We start from the raw sequence: 13,680 nt of genomic DNA, 5'->3' as shown, positions 1-13,680 counted from the left end.
GGCGTTCAACGCCAGCCTTCTGCCCAAATCTGGCGTCCAGCGCCAGAAAAGGATCCAAAACCAGAGTTGAACGCCCAAACTGGCACAGGAACTGGCGTTCAACTCCATAAATGGCCTCTGCACGTGTAACACTCAAGCCCAAGCCCAAGCACACACCAAGTGGGCCCCGGAAGTGGATTTGTACATCAATTACTTACTCATGTAAACCCTAGTAGCTAGTTTATTATAAATAGGACCTTTTACTACTGTATTTGGCATCCTGGATCGTATTTGGATCCTGTGATCTCGTTTAGGGGGCTGGCCATCTTGGCCATGCCTGGACCTTCACTTATGTATTTTCAACGGTAGAGTTTCTACGCTCCATAGATTAAGGTGTGGAGCTCTGCTGTTCCTCAAAGATTAATGCAAAGTACTACTGTTTTCTATTCAATTCTTCTTATTTCGCTTCTAAGATATCCATTCGCACCCAAGAACGTGATGAAGGTGATGATTATGTGTGACGCTCATCATCCTTCTCCCTTATGAACGCGTGCCTGACAAACACTTCTGTTCTACATGAATTAAGCTAGAATGAATATCTCTTAGATCTCCTAACCAGAATCTTCGTGGCGTACGCTAGAATGATGGCGGCATTCAAGAGAATCCGGAAGGTCTAAACCTTGTCTGTGGTATTCTGAGTAGGATTCAATGATTGAATGACTGTGACGAGCTTCAAACTCGCGAGTGCTGGGCGTTAGTGACAGACGCAAAAGGAGGGTGAATCCTATTCCAGCATGATCGAGAACCGACAGATGAATAGCCGTGCTGTGACAGGGTGCGTGAGCATATGATTCACTGAGAGGAGGGGATGTAGCCACTGACAACGGTGATGCCCTTGCATACAGCCAGCCATGGAAAGGAGTAAGACTGATTGGATGAAGATAGCAGGAAAGCAGAGGTTCAGAGGAACGAAAAGCATCTCCATTCGCTTATCTGAAATCCCTGCCAATGAATCTACATAAGTATCTCTATCCCTTTTATTGTTTATTTTAATCTAATAAAGTATCATGTTTAAATCCGCCTGACTGAGATTTGCAAGGTGACCATAGCTTGCTTCATACCAACAATCTCCGTGGGATTCGACCCTTACTCACGTAAAGTATTACTTGGACGACCCAGTGCACTTGCTGGTTAGTTGTATCGAAGTTGTGACAATTATGAATTAAGATCAAAGCACCAAGCTTTGAAGCCATTACCAGGATTTGTTCGAGCCTGGACATCACAATTTCGTGCACCAAGTTTTTGGCGCCGTTGCCGGGGATTGTTTGAGTTTGGACAACTGACGGTTCATCTTGTTGCTCAGATTAGGTAATTTTCTTTTTATTTTCTTTTCAAAAATTTTTCAAAAATATTTTCAAAATTTTCTCATCTGTTTTCGAAAAAAAAAAATAAATAAAAATGTTTTCAAAAATAAATTATTCTATGGCTTCAGAATTTTTAAGAATGAATTCTAGTGTTTTATGAAGCATGTTGGAGCCTGGCTGGCTGTAAAGCCATGTCTCAATCCTTATACTCAAGAGAAGAGCTTCTTTGTCTTTCTTAGCCAATTGGCTGTTGAATGCAAGGAATGTCAGGCGTGTCATGTCTGAGTTACATACTAAAGCTTGGCTGGCTATTAAGCCATGCCTGACCCTTTGATTGGAGTTTTAGAGCATAAGATTCCTGGAATTCATATTAAAAATTTTGAATCCTTATTTTTCTTTTTTCTAAATAATTTTCGAAAAATATAAGTTAAAAATCCAAAAAAATCATAAAATCATAAAAATAAAAAAATTATTATTTCATGTTTCTTGTTTAAATCTTGAGTCACATTATAAGTTTGGTGTCACTTGCATATGCATCTTGCATTTTTTCGAAAATATCATGCATTCATAGTGTTCTTCATGATCTTCAAGTTGTTCTTGGTAAGTCTTCTTGTTTGATCTTGATGAATTTTTGTTTTGTGTCTTTTCATGTTTATCATATGCATTCTTGAATTCTTAGTGCGTAAGCATTAAAGAATTCTAAGTTTGGTGTCTTGCATGTTTTCTTTGCATTAAAAATTTTTCAAAAATATGTTTTTGATGTTCATCATGTTCTTCATAGTGTTCTTGGTGTTCATCTTGACATTCATAGCATTCATGCATGCATTCATTGTTTTGATCTAAAAATTTCATGCATTGCATCCTTTTAGTGTTTTTCTCTTGCATCATAAAAATTCAAAAATCAAAAAAAAAAAATATATCTTTTCCTTTTTCTCTCCTCAAATTCGAAAATTTGGATTGACTTTTTCAAAAATTTTTAAAATCAAATTGTTTCTTATGAGTCAAATCAAATTTTCAATTTGAAAATCTTATCTTTTTCAAAATCTTTTTCAAAAATCAAATCTTTTTCAAAATTATTAGTTATTTTCGAAAATTCCAAAAATAATTTTCAAAAATCTTTTTCTTATTTTATACCATAATTTTCGAAAATAACATAATCAATTAATGTTTTGATTCAAAAATTTGAAGTTTGTTACTTGCTTGTTAAGAAAGATTCAAACTTTAAGTTCTAGAATCATATCTTGTGATTTCTTGTGAATCAAGTCATTAATTGAGATTTTAAAAATCAAATCTTTTTCAAAACTAATTTCAATCATATCTTTTCAAAAATATCTTCTTATCTTATCTTTTTCAAAAATATCTTTTCAAAATATCTTTTCTAACTTCCTAACTTCCTATCTTTTCAAAATTTGTTTCAACTAACTAACTAACTTTTTGTTTGTTTCTTAACTTTTTCACAACCTCCTAACTAACTCTCTCTCTCTCTTTTTCGAAAATATCTTCCTTCTTTTTCAAAAATATCTTTTCAAAATATCTTTTCTAACTTCCTAACTTCCTCTCTTTTCAAAATTTGTTTCAACTAACTAACTAACTTTTTGTTTGTTTCTTAACTTTTTCAAAACCACCTAACTAACTCTCTCTCTCTCAATTTTCGAAAATATCTTCCCTCTTTTTCAAAAATTTCTTTTTAATTAACTAATTATTTTTATTTTTTATTTTTGAATTCAAAAATTTTTGAAAAATACTAACTAATTTTCAAAAAAAAAAAACCAATTTTCAAAAATCACTAACTCTTTTTCAAAATAATTTTCGAAAATTATTCCTCCCCCATCTCATTCTATTTATTCATTCATATCCTAACATCTCATCTCACATTCCAATCCTCACAGTTGTGTTTCTTCCTTTACATCACATCCTTTATCTCCCCTTCTTCTTCTACTTACAAAGGGATCCCTATACTGTGGTATAGAGGATCTCTATTATTATTATCATTTTCCTGGCCATTCTTCCTTGTCATATGAGCAGGAGCAAGGATAAGAACATTCTTGTGGAAGCAGATCCAGAACCTGAAAGGACTCTGAAGAAAAAACTAAGAGAAGCTAAAATACAACAATCCAGAGATAATCTTTCAGAAATTTTCGAACAGGCAGAGGAGATGGCAGCTGAAAATAATAATAATGCAAGGAGGATGCTTGGTGACTTTACTGCACCTAATTCCAATTTACATGGAAGAAGCATCTCTATTCCTGCCATTGGAGCAAACAACTTTGAGCTGAAACCTCAATTAGTTTCTCTGATGCAGCAGAACTGCAAATTTCATGGACTTCCATCTGAAGATCCTTTTCAGTTCTTAACTGAATTCTTGCAGATATGTGATACTGTTAAGACTAATGGAGTAGATCCTGAAGTCTACAGGCTCATGCTTTTCCCTTTTGCTGTAAGAGACAGAGCTAGATTATGGCTGGATTCTCAACCTAAAGACAACCTGAACTCTTGGGATAAGCTGGTCACGGCTTTCTTAGCCAAGTACTTTCCTCCTCAAAAGCTGAGCAAGCTTAGAGCTGATGTTCAAACCTTCAGACAGAAGGAAGGTGAATCTCTCTATGAAGCTTGGGAAAGATACAAACAGTTTACCAAAAAGTGTCCTTCTGACATGCTTTCAGAATGGACCATCCTGGATATATTCTATGATGGTCTGTCTGAGCTATCAAAGATGTCACTGGACACTTCTACAGGTGGATCCATTCACCTAAAGAAAACGCCTGCAGAAGCTCAAGAACTCATTGACATGGTTGCTAATAACTAGTTCATGTACACTTCTGAAAGGAATCCTGTGAGTAATGGGACGCCTATGAAGAAGGGAGTTCTTGAAGTTGATACTCTGAATGCCATATTGGCTCAGAATAAAATATTGACTCAGCAAGTCAATATGATCTCTCAGAGTCTGCATGGAATGCAAGCTGCATCCAACAGTACTCAAGGGGCATCTTCTGAAGAAGAAGCCTATGATCCTGAGAACCCTGCAATAGCAGAGGTGAATTACTTAGGTGAACCTTATGGAAACACCTATAACTCAACATGGAGAAATCATCCAAATTTCTCATGGAAGGATCAAAAGCCCCAACAAGGCTTTAATAATGGTGGAAGAAACAGGTTTAGCAATAGCAAGCCTTTTCCATCATCAACTCAGCAACAGACAGAGAACTCTGAACAAAATGCTTCTAAGTTAGCAAATCTAGTCTCTGATCTATCTAAGGCCACTGTAAGTTTCATGAATGAAACAAGGTCTTCCATTAGAAATCTGGAAGCACAAGTGGGCCAGCTGAGTAAAAGGATCACTGAAATCCCTCCTAGTACTCTCCCAAGCAATACAGAAGAGAATCCAAAAGGAGAGTGCAAGGCCATTGACATAAGTGCCCTGGCCGAACCTGTGAGGAGAGGAGAGGACGTGAATCCCAAGGAGGAAGACCTCCTGGGACGTTCAGTGATCAATAAGGAGCTTCCCTCTGAGGAACCAAAGGACTCTGAGGCTCATCTAGAGACCATAGAGATTCCATTGAACCTCCTTATGCCCTTCATGAGCTCTGATGAGTATTCCTCTTCTGAAGAGAATGAGGATGTTACTGAAGAGCAAACTGCCAAGTTTCTTGGTGCAATCATGAAGCTGAATGCCAAATTATTTGGCATTGATGCTTGGGAAGTTGAACCTCCCTTGTTCATCAATGAACTAAGTGATCTGGATCAACTGACATTGCCTCAGAAGAGACAAGATCTTGGAAAGTTCATAATCCCTTGTACCATAGGCACCATGATCTTTAAGGCTCTGTGTGACCTTGGTTCAGGGATAAACCTCATGCCCCTCTCTGTAATAGAGAAACTGGGAATCTATGGGGTGCAAGCTGCTAAAATCTCATTAGAGATGGCAGACAGCTCAAGAAAACAGGCATATGGACAAGTAGAGGACGTTTTAGTAAAGGTTGAGGGCCTTTACATCCCTGCTGATTTCATAGTCCTGGATACTGGAAAGGAAGAGGATGAATCCATCATCCTAGGAAGACCTTTCCTGGCCACAGCAAGAGCTGTGATTGATGTTGACAGAGGTGAAATATTCCTTCAATGGAATGAAAACTCCCTTGTATTCAAAACTCAAGGATCTCCCTCTGCAACCATGGAGAGGAAGCAGGAAAAGCTTCTCTCCAAGCAGAGTCAACCAGAGCCCCCACAGTCAAACTCTAAGTTTGGTGTTGGGAGGCCACAACCAAACTCTAAGTTTGGTGTTGAACTCCCATATCCAAACTCTAAGTTTGGTGTTGGAGAGTCTCAACAAAGCTCTGCACACCTGTGAGGCTCCATGAGAGCCCACTGTCAAGCTATTGACATTAAAGAAGCGCTTGTTGGGAGGCAACCCAATGTTTATCTAATTCTTATTTTTTGTTTTTCATGTTTTCTTAGGTTCATGATCATGTGGAGTCACAAAATAAACAAAAAAATCAAAAACGGAATCAAAAACAGCAGAAGAAAAATCACACCCTAGAGGAGCATCTGTCTGGCGTTCAAACGCCAGAACAGAGCATAGTTCTGGCGCTGAACGCCCATAATGGGAGCATTCTGGCGCTGAACGCCCAGAACAAGCATGGCTCTGGCGTTCAACGCCAGAAATGGCAGCAAGGGGGCGTTGAACGCCCAAAATGGGCACCAACCTGGCGCTGAACGCCCAGAGTTGTGTGCAAGGGCATTTTGCATGCCTAAATTGGTGCAGGGATGTAAATGCCTTGACACCTCAAGATCTGTGGACCTCACAGGATCACCTCAGGGTCTGTGGACCCCACAGGATCCCCACCTACCTCCACTCACTCTCTTCTCTCTTCTCAATCATCCTCTATTCCCAATAAACACTCATCCCTTCTGTCTTCCATTTACCACTCACATCCATACACCCACTACCTTCAAAATTTAACATCTCTCTCCCACCCAGTCCCACCCATATGGCCGAATACACACTCCCATCCATCTCCTCCATATCTTCTTCTTCTTTCTTCTTTTGCTCGAGGGCGAGCAACATTCTAAGTTTGGTGTGGTAAAAGCATAGCTTTTTTGTTTTTCCCATAACCATTGATGGCACCTAAGGCCAGAGAAGCCTCTAGAAAGAGGAAAGGGAAGACAAAAGCTTCCATCAAGGGTCTATAGCTCAATGGTAGAACATTTGACTGCAAATCAAGAGATCCCTGAGATACCTCAGGGGATACATTTTCTTCCACACAATTATTGGAAGCAACTAAGGGTGGAACATCAAGAGCACTCCATCATCCTTCATGAAATCAGAGAAGATCTAAAAGCAATGAAGGAGGAGCAGCAAAGGCAAGGAAGAGACATAGAAGAGCTCAAGGACATCACTAAGGTGGACTCATTCCTTGTTCTTACTTTCTCTGTTTTTCGTTTTCTATATTATGTGCTTATCTATGTTTGTTTCTTCATTACATGATCATTAGTAGTAGTAACTTTGTCTTAAAGATATGAATGTCCTATGAATCCATCACCTCTCTTAAATGAAAAATGTTTTAAATCAAAAGAACAAGAAGTACATGAGTTTCGAATTTATCCTTGAACTTAGTTTAATTATATTGATGTGGTGACAATGCTTCTTGTTTTCTGAATGTATGCTTGAACAGTGCATATGTCTTTTGAAGTTGTTGTTTAAGAATGTTAAATATGTTGGCTCTTGAAAGAATGATGACTAGGAGACATGTTATTTGATAATCTGAAAAATCATAAAAATGATTCTTGAAGCAAGAAAAAGCAGCAAAGAACAAAGCTTGCAGAGAAAAAAAAAATAGAAAAAAAAATAAATTAGGCGAAAAAAAAATATAGAAAGAAAAAGAAAAAGCAAGTAGAAAAAGCCAAAAGCTCTTAAAACCAAGAGGCAAGAGCAAAAAGTCAATAACCCTTAAAACCAAAAGGCAAGGGCAAATAAAAAGGATCCCAAAGCTTTGAGCATCAGTGGATAGGAGGGCCTAAAGGAATAAAATCCTGGTCTAAGCGGCTAAACCAAGCTGTCCCTAACCATGTGCTTGTGGCGTGTAGGTGTCAAGTGAAAACTTGAGACTGAGCGGTTAAAGTCAAGGTCCAAAGCAAAAAAAAAAAAAAGAAGAGTGTGCTTAAGAACCCTGGACACCTCTAATTGGGGACTTTAGCAAAGCTGAGTCACAATCTGAAAAGGTTCACCCAATTATGTGTCTGTGGCATTTATGTATCCGGTGGTAATACTGGAAAACAAAGTGCTTAGGGCCACGGCCAAGACTCATAAAAAAGCTGTGTTCAAGAATCATCATACTGAACTAGGAGAGTCAATAACACTATTCGAAATCTGAAGTTCCTATAGATGCCAATCATTCTGAACCTCAATGGATAAAGTGAGAGGCCAAAACTATTCAAGAGGCAAAAAGCTATAAGTCCCGCTCATATGATTGGAGCTCTGTTTCATTGATAGTTTGGAATTTATAGTATATTCTATTCTTTTTATCCTATTTTGATTTTCAGTTGCTTGGGGACAAGCAACAATTTAAGTTTGGTGTTGTGATGAGCGGATAATTTATACGCTTTTTGACATTGTTTTTAGTAGGTTTTTAGTAGGATCTAGTTACTTTTTGGGATGTTTTTAATAGATTTTGTGTTAAATTCACATTTCTGGACTTTACTATGAGTTTGTGTGTTTTTCTGTGATTTCAGGTATTTTCTGGCTGAAATTGAGGGACTTGAGCAAAAATCAGATTCAGAGGTTGAAAAAGGACTGCTGATGCTGTTGGATTCTGACCTCCTTGCACTCAAAGTGGATTTTCTGGAGCTACAGAACTCGAAATGGCGCGCTTCTAATTGCGTTGGAAAGTAGACATCCAGGGCGTTTCAGCAATATATAATAGTCCATACTTTGGCCAAGAATTGATGACGTAAACTGGCGTTCAACGCCAGCCTTCTGCCCAAATCTGGCGTCCAGCGCCAGAAAAGGATCCAAAACCAGAGTTGAACGCCCAAACTGGCACAGGAACTGGCGTTCAACTCCATAAATGGCCTCTGCACGTGTAACACTCAAGCCCAAGCCCAAGCACACACCAAGTGGGCCCCGGAAGTGGATTTGTACATCAATTACTTACTCATGTAAACCCTAGTAGCTAGTTTATTATAAATAGGACCTTTTACTACTGTATTTGGCATCCTGGATCGTATTTGGATCCTGTGATCTCGTTTAGGGGGCTGGCCATCTTGGCCATGCCTGGACCTTCACTTATGTATTTTCAACGGTAGAGTTTCTACGCTCCATAGATTAAGGTGTGGAGCTCTGCTGTTCCTCAAAGATTAATGCAAAGTACTACTGTTTTCTATTCAATTCTTCTTATTTCGCTTCTAAGATATCCATTCGCACCCAAGAACGTGATGAAGGTGATGATTATGTGTGACGCTCATCATCCTTCTCCCTTATGAACGCGTGCCTGACAAACACTTCTGTTCTACATGAATTAAGCTAGAATGAATATCTCTTAGATCTCCTAACCAGAATCTTCGTGGCGTACGCTAGAATGATGGCGGCATTCAAGAGAATCCGGAAGGTCTAAACCTTGTCTGTGGTATTCTGAGTAGGATTCAATGATTGAATGACTGTGACGAGCTTCAAACTCGCGAGTGCTGGGCGTTAGTGACAGACGCAAAAGGAGGGTGAATCCTATTCCAGCATGATCGAGAACCGACAGATGAATAGCCGTGCTGTGACAGGGTGCGTGAGCATATGATTCACTGAGAGGAGGGGATGTAGCCACTGACAACGGTGATGCCCTTGCATACAGCCAGCCATGGAAAGGAGTAAGACTGATTGGATGAAGATAGCAGGAAAGCAGAGGTTCAGAGGAACGAAAAGCATCTCCATTCGCTTATCTGAAATCCCTGCCAATGAATCTACATAAGTATCTCTATCCCTTTTATTGTTTATTTTAATCTAATAAAGTATCATGTTTAAATCCGCCTGACTGAGATTTGCAAGGTGACCATAGCTTGCTTCATACCAACAATCTCCGTGGGATTCGACCCTTACTCACGTAAGGTATTACTTGGACGACCCAGTGCACTTGCTGGTTAGTTGTATCGAAGTTGTGACAATTATGAATTAAGATCAAAGCACCAAGCTTTGAAGCCATTACCAGGATTTGTTCGAGCCTGGACATCACAATTTCGTGCACCACGCGCGAAATGAAGAAATCGCAGCGACGCGAACGTGTGCCTGACGCAAACGCGTGGAGTGGAGTTTGCACGAATGACGCGAATGCATGACAAGAAAAATTGTCGAATGACGCGAACGCGTGGACGACGCGTACGCATGACCTGCGCGATCTGCAGAAATAACAGAATACGCTGGGGGCGATTTTGGGCCGCGTTTTGACCCTGTTTTTGGCCCAAAAACACAGACTAAAGCTAGGGAACATGCAGAGACTCAATACGCATCCACACACATTCAGATACATTGATATTAGGATTACTTTCAGTTTAGATCTGAATCTAGATTAGCTTTACATTGATAGTTTATGCTTTTGCTTTTGATTTTGGATGCTGAAGAGTCATTACCTCCGCGAAGACATTACTTTAGTTTGTTTCCTTATTCCTTTACTCTCATTAGTCGCTCATTGACCCTGTTCAATTAAGTATGTTGCATTTGGAATTTATTAATATATAGAGTTACTTTTAATTTTAATTAATTTTAATTCTCTATTTTATTTTATTTAATTTACTATGTCTTCTTATATTTTTATGAATATTAATTATATGTCAATGGAGTAGATTTCCTACTTGACATGGGGGTTGATTAAGAGGAGACACTTGAGTTGGAATGCTCAAGTGCTTAGTTAAATTGGACGTTGTTGGCTAATTCTGTACCTACTAACGCTAGACCTTCCCAATGGAGAGGACTAGGATTTGTGGGTAAGAGTTAGCTCAATCACTTGACTTTCCTTTATTTAGTAAGGGTTAACTAAGTGAAAACAATAACCTCTTTACACTACACTTGAGAAGATTCCAATAAGGATAGAACTTCCAATTAATCATTCTCCCAGTCAAGGCCTTTTAATATTAATAATAATTCTTAGTTCTATTGCTTTAATTTACAATTATTTTTATTCATTATCAAAACTCAACTTTTCTGGAAAACTTCTAGTTAATAAAATAGCACATTTTCCTGCAACTCGTTTGGAGACGACCTGGGACTCATACTCCCAGTATTTTTAATTTTAATTTTTGTGACAACCTTTTTTAAATTGGTGAGGCAGACTTTAGCTGGTTGAGAGCTATACTTGCAACACATTTCTTTTATTAAGACTCTCTTAATTGGTCTAACTTCTGCCACGCACCAGTATGCAAGAGTTGAAAACAGCAGATTATGCTCGCGTCGCGTACCATGTCTGCATACGCGAGTTTTGTAATTGTGTTATTTCCGCATGCGGACGCCTCCTTCCATGTACGCAGGACTACTAGGCAGTGCCCAACTTCCACGTTGCGTGGCACCTCCGCGTACGCATGACACTCCAGAATTGTAAAAAGCTGATATATACAGAAATGAGTTGTAATCCAATTTTCAAACCATCATATCTTTATTCTTGAAATTCATTTTCAACCATTCTTGGACCGTTGGAAAGATTGATAAATAAATTTTCGTAAAAATCTAGTTTTGCAAATTTTTCAATTCCGAGGACCGAGTTACAGCCTGCCGAAGTTGGCCAAAAATCTTTTTTTTTACCAAAAAGAAGAATTTACCAATTTTCCAAGGATTCACAAGCCAAATCAGTTTTAACACATCAAAAGGACCCCAAACCAACTTAACTCATATATTTACACTCAACCAAACTTAAGCCTACTACATCTACACAATTCAACTCAAATTCACGAGCTTCACACCTCAAATCCACATTTTTCACTATGCCATCAATCATTTAAATTTTCATACATTCTATACCAATTCTTCATTCAATCTCATGTATTCTCACACAATTCAATCATCAATTACCGTTCTTACCTCTTTCCGGCCTCCGGCCGAAATTCATGGCCTCCGCCCCAACAATTATCAATTCAATACAAATTCATATATGCATAATCATTATCCAATATCAATTTCATTCATACATTCACTATACATACTCATGCATTCAATCAAGCCATTCAAGCTTAATCCTAGTTGCGTCTAATCTAGGAATTCTCATCACACCACACAGTGCTTAAATAAAACTTAAACCGTACCTTTAACGATGATGGTTCACACACAACACTTGAAGTCTCTTCCCAATGACACCCAAGAGTCCCAAAAGCAAAATTCAAGTCCTTAAAGTGAGCCAAATTCACCCAACAACACTAACATAACCAATTTCAGATATACACTAATAGAGTTTATAAAATCTCATATATCACAAGTGTTTGATTATTCTTTACCTTACCCCATGGAAATAATTGATGAAACTCATCAATAGCTCATACTAAAGCATCCCTAAACAACCAAGATCACAAACTTCCTCAAAATCCAAAACTAAACAGGATTTCAGAGGGAAAAATGAAACTGAATAGAGGATAACGAGATTTTCACAACAATACTAGATAGAATTAAAGAGGGTGAGGAGAACGACGCATGGCCACAAATGGATCGTCAATCGGAGTACCAGAGAGAAAGTTATGGCATATTGAAGTTGGTGGGGAGTTAGGGTTTTGTTGCAATCCATCTCTTCTCTTGTAGCTGCACACTCTCAAAAATGAGGGTTGTGTGTGCTGAAATGGCCTTCACAAGGCTATTTATATTTTGAGCTTGGGTCCAACTTGGGCCTGGTTCGATCAGTTTAGCCCGTTGGCCCAATTTTGGACCAAAACCTTTAAAATTAGTGTTTTAAATTCACGTTTTAATTTTTTTACTTTCCCAAATTAAAATTTAACCTTTTATCCTCTTTACTCACAATCAATTTTCTAAGCTACAGTACTGGACAGATCTCAGCCGATACCACCGGTCAAATTTCCAATGCTCGCTTTTATACAGAAAACTATGTTGTCCGACTCAGAAAAATCCACTGAGTCTAATATATCCTATTTAAATGATCAAATTTTGATTGCTAAATTTTCTAACTATTTTTGTCCATATTTAATTAATTATTTAATTCATTACGATTTGACTGGGTTTACTCCTACCCACCTTATTTAAAATTTTGTCGTCCAAATTTGGTTCACGAAAAGAAAGCAAAACTTGGGCTAAATCACTATTGAAAGTTTCCTCAATTTCAACCAAACTCACATCATTCAACCTGCCATTCAATGCCAATTTAAATACTTAATCACCTCCCTCATTCTCTTGCAAAACTCACAAAATTAACCGAATTTCAAGACTACGACGTACTCCCTTATCTTACTCTTATCTTACTCTAGATCTTTCTTAATAGCAAATCAAAAATTGCGTTCATCTTTCCATTTATAAAACCTTCCATAACTTTTAATCAAAATCATAATTCAAAATCTCCAAAAACTGTTCAAGTATTCAAACCTAAGATATTTCTAGTCACCTTCTACAGTTCCTATTCTCAACTATCCTATGTTAATGCATTCACAAGCTTCCGTTGCGTCACTCTGATTTTCATCTACTAAGAATCAAATCATTCATCCTTAAGTACTAAACCATAACTTAACATAATATATAATCACTAAATGTCATTTCTGACAAATAAAATCAATTGCCCATCATGCATTCACATCCCTATCGGATCACAAAATCTAGGCTCACTTCTAAGCCCTTTCAACCTGACCTAAATAATGCTTACGCTTATCCTAAGACTCAATCATTAAATTCTTGATCTTCATACTCACATTACCTAATCATTCAAAACTCATAACATTATTTTTCTAGCAATAGTCATTATCCCATTTCTACAACTATACAAATTTACAAACTTTCATTCCAAGTTCAAATCCAAGGTATACCAATGCCATCTACAAGCTTTCTCTCTTCCCAATCATTAATTCTCAATCAATTCAAACCTAAAAATCACACTTTCTAATTTTTCTCCATTTCTACCTTGCCTCAGCATCCAACCATTTGCCAAAAACCCAATATTATTCTAAGTCACCATCTAATCGGTTACTAAACTAAATTCAAATGAAAATTTTGGCATTTTCAATCATAAATTAGCAACTTATCAGTCTTACAATGCAGTTAACACATTATCACCAATCTCTTATTTACCTCTGACCAAAGTATCAGACCCAGCGGAATCATCCGCCATTACAACGTACACACAGCCTTGTTGTTGGGCTTTACCCACATTCTGGTTAGCCT

General features: G+C 37.9%; 1 non-coding gene across 1 annotated transcript; it reads right to left on the bottom strand.

The window, feature by feature from the left end:
• Nucleotides 1–3,894: 3,894 nt before the first annotated feature.
• Nucleotides 3,895–4,002, bottom strand: LOC112753010 (small nucleolar RNA R71). The gene has a single exon (XR_003177413.1). It is a non-coding gene; the product is annotated as a small nucleolar RNA R71 (small nucleolar RNA).
• Between the last annotated feature and the right edge of the window lie 9,678 nt (nt 4,003–13,680).

This window comes from Arachis hypogaea, chromosome 15 (genome assembly GCF_003086295.3).
Source record: "Arachis hypogaea cultivar Tifrunner chromosome 15, arahy.Tifrunner.gnm2.J5K5, whole genome shotgun sequence".
In the NCBI taxonomy this organism is placed as follows: domain Eukaryota; kingdom Viridiplantae; phylum Streptophyta; class Magnoliopsida; order Fabales; family Fabaceae; genus Arachis; species Arachis hypogaea.
Note: the sequence above shows the minus strand (reverse complement) of the source record. Positions and strands in the feature narration are given on the sequence as shown.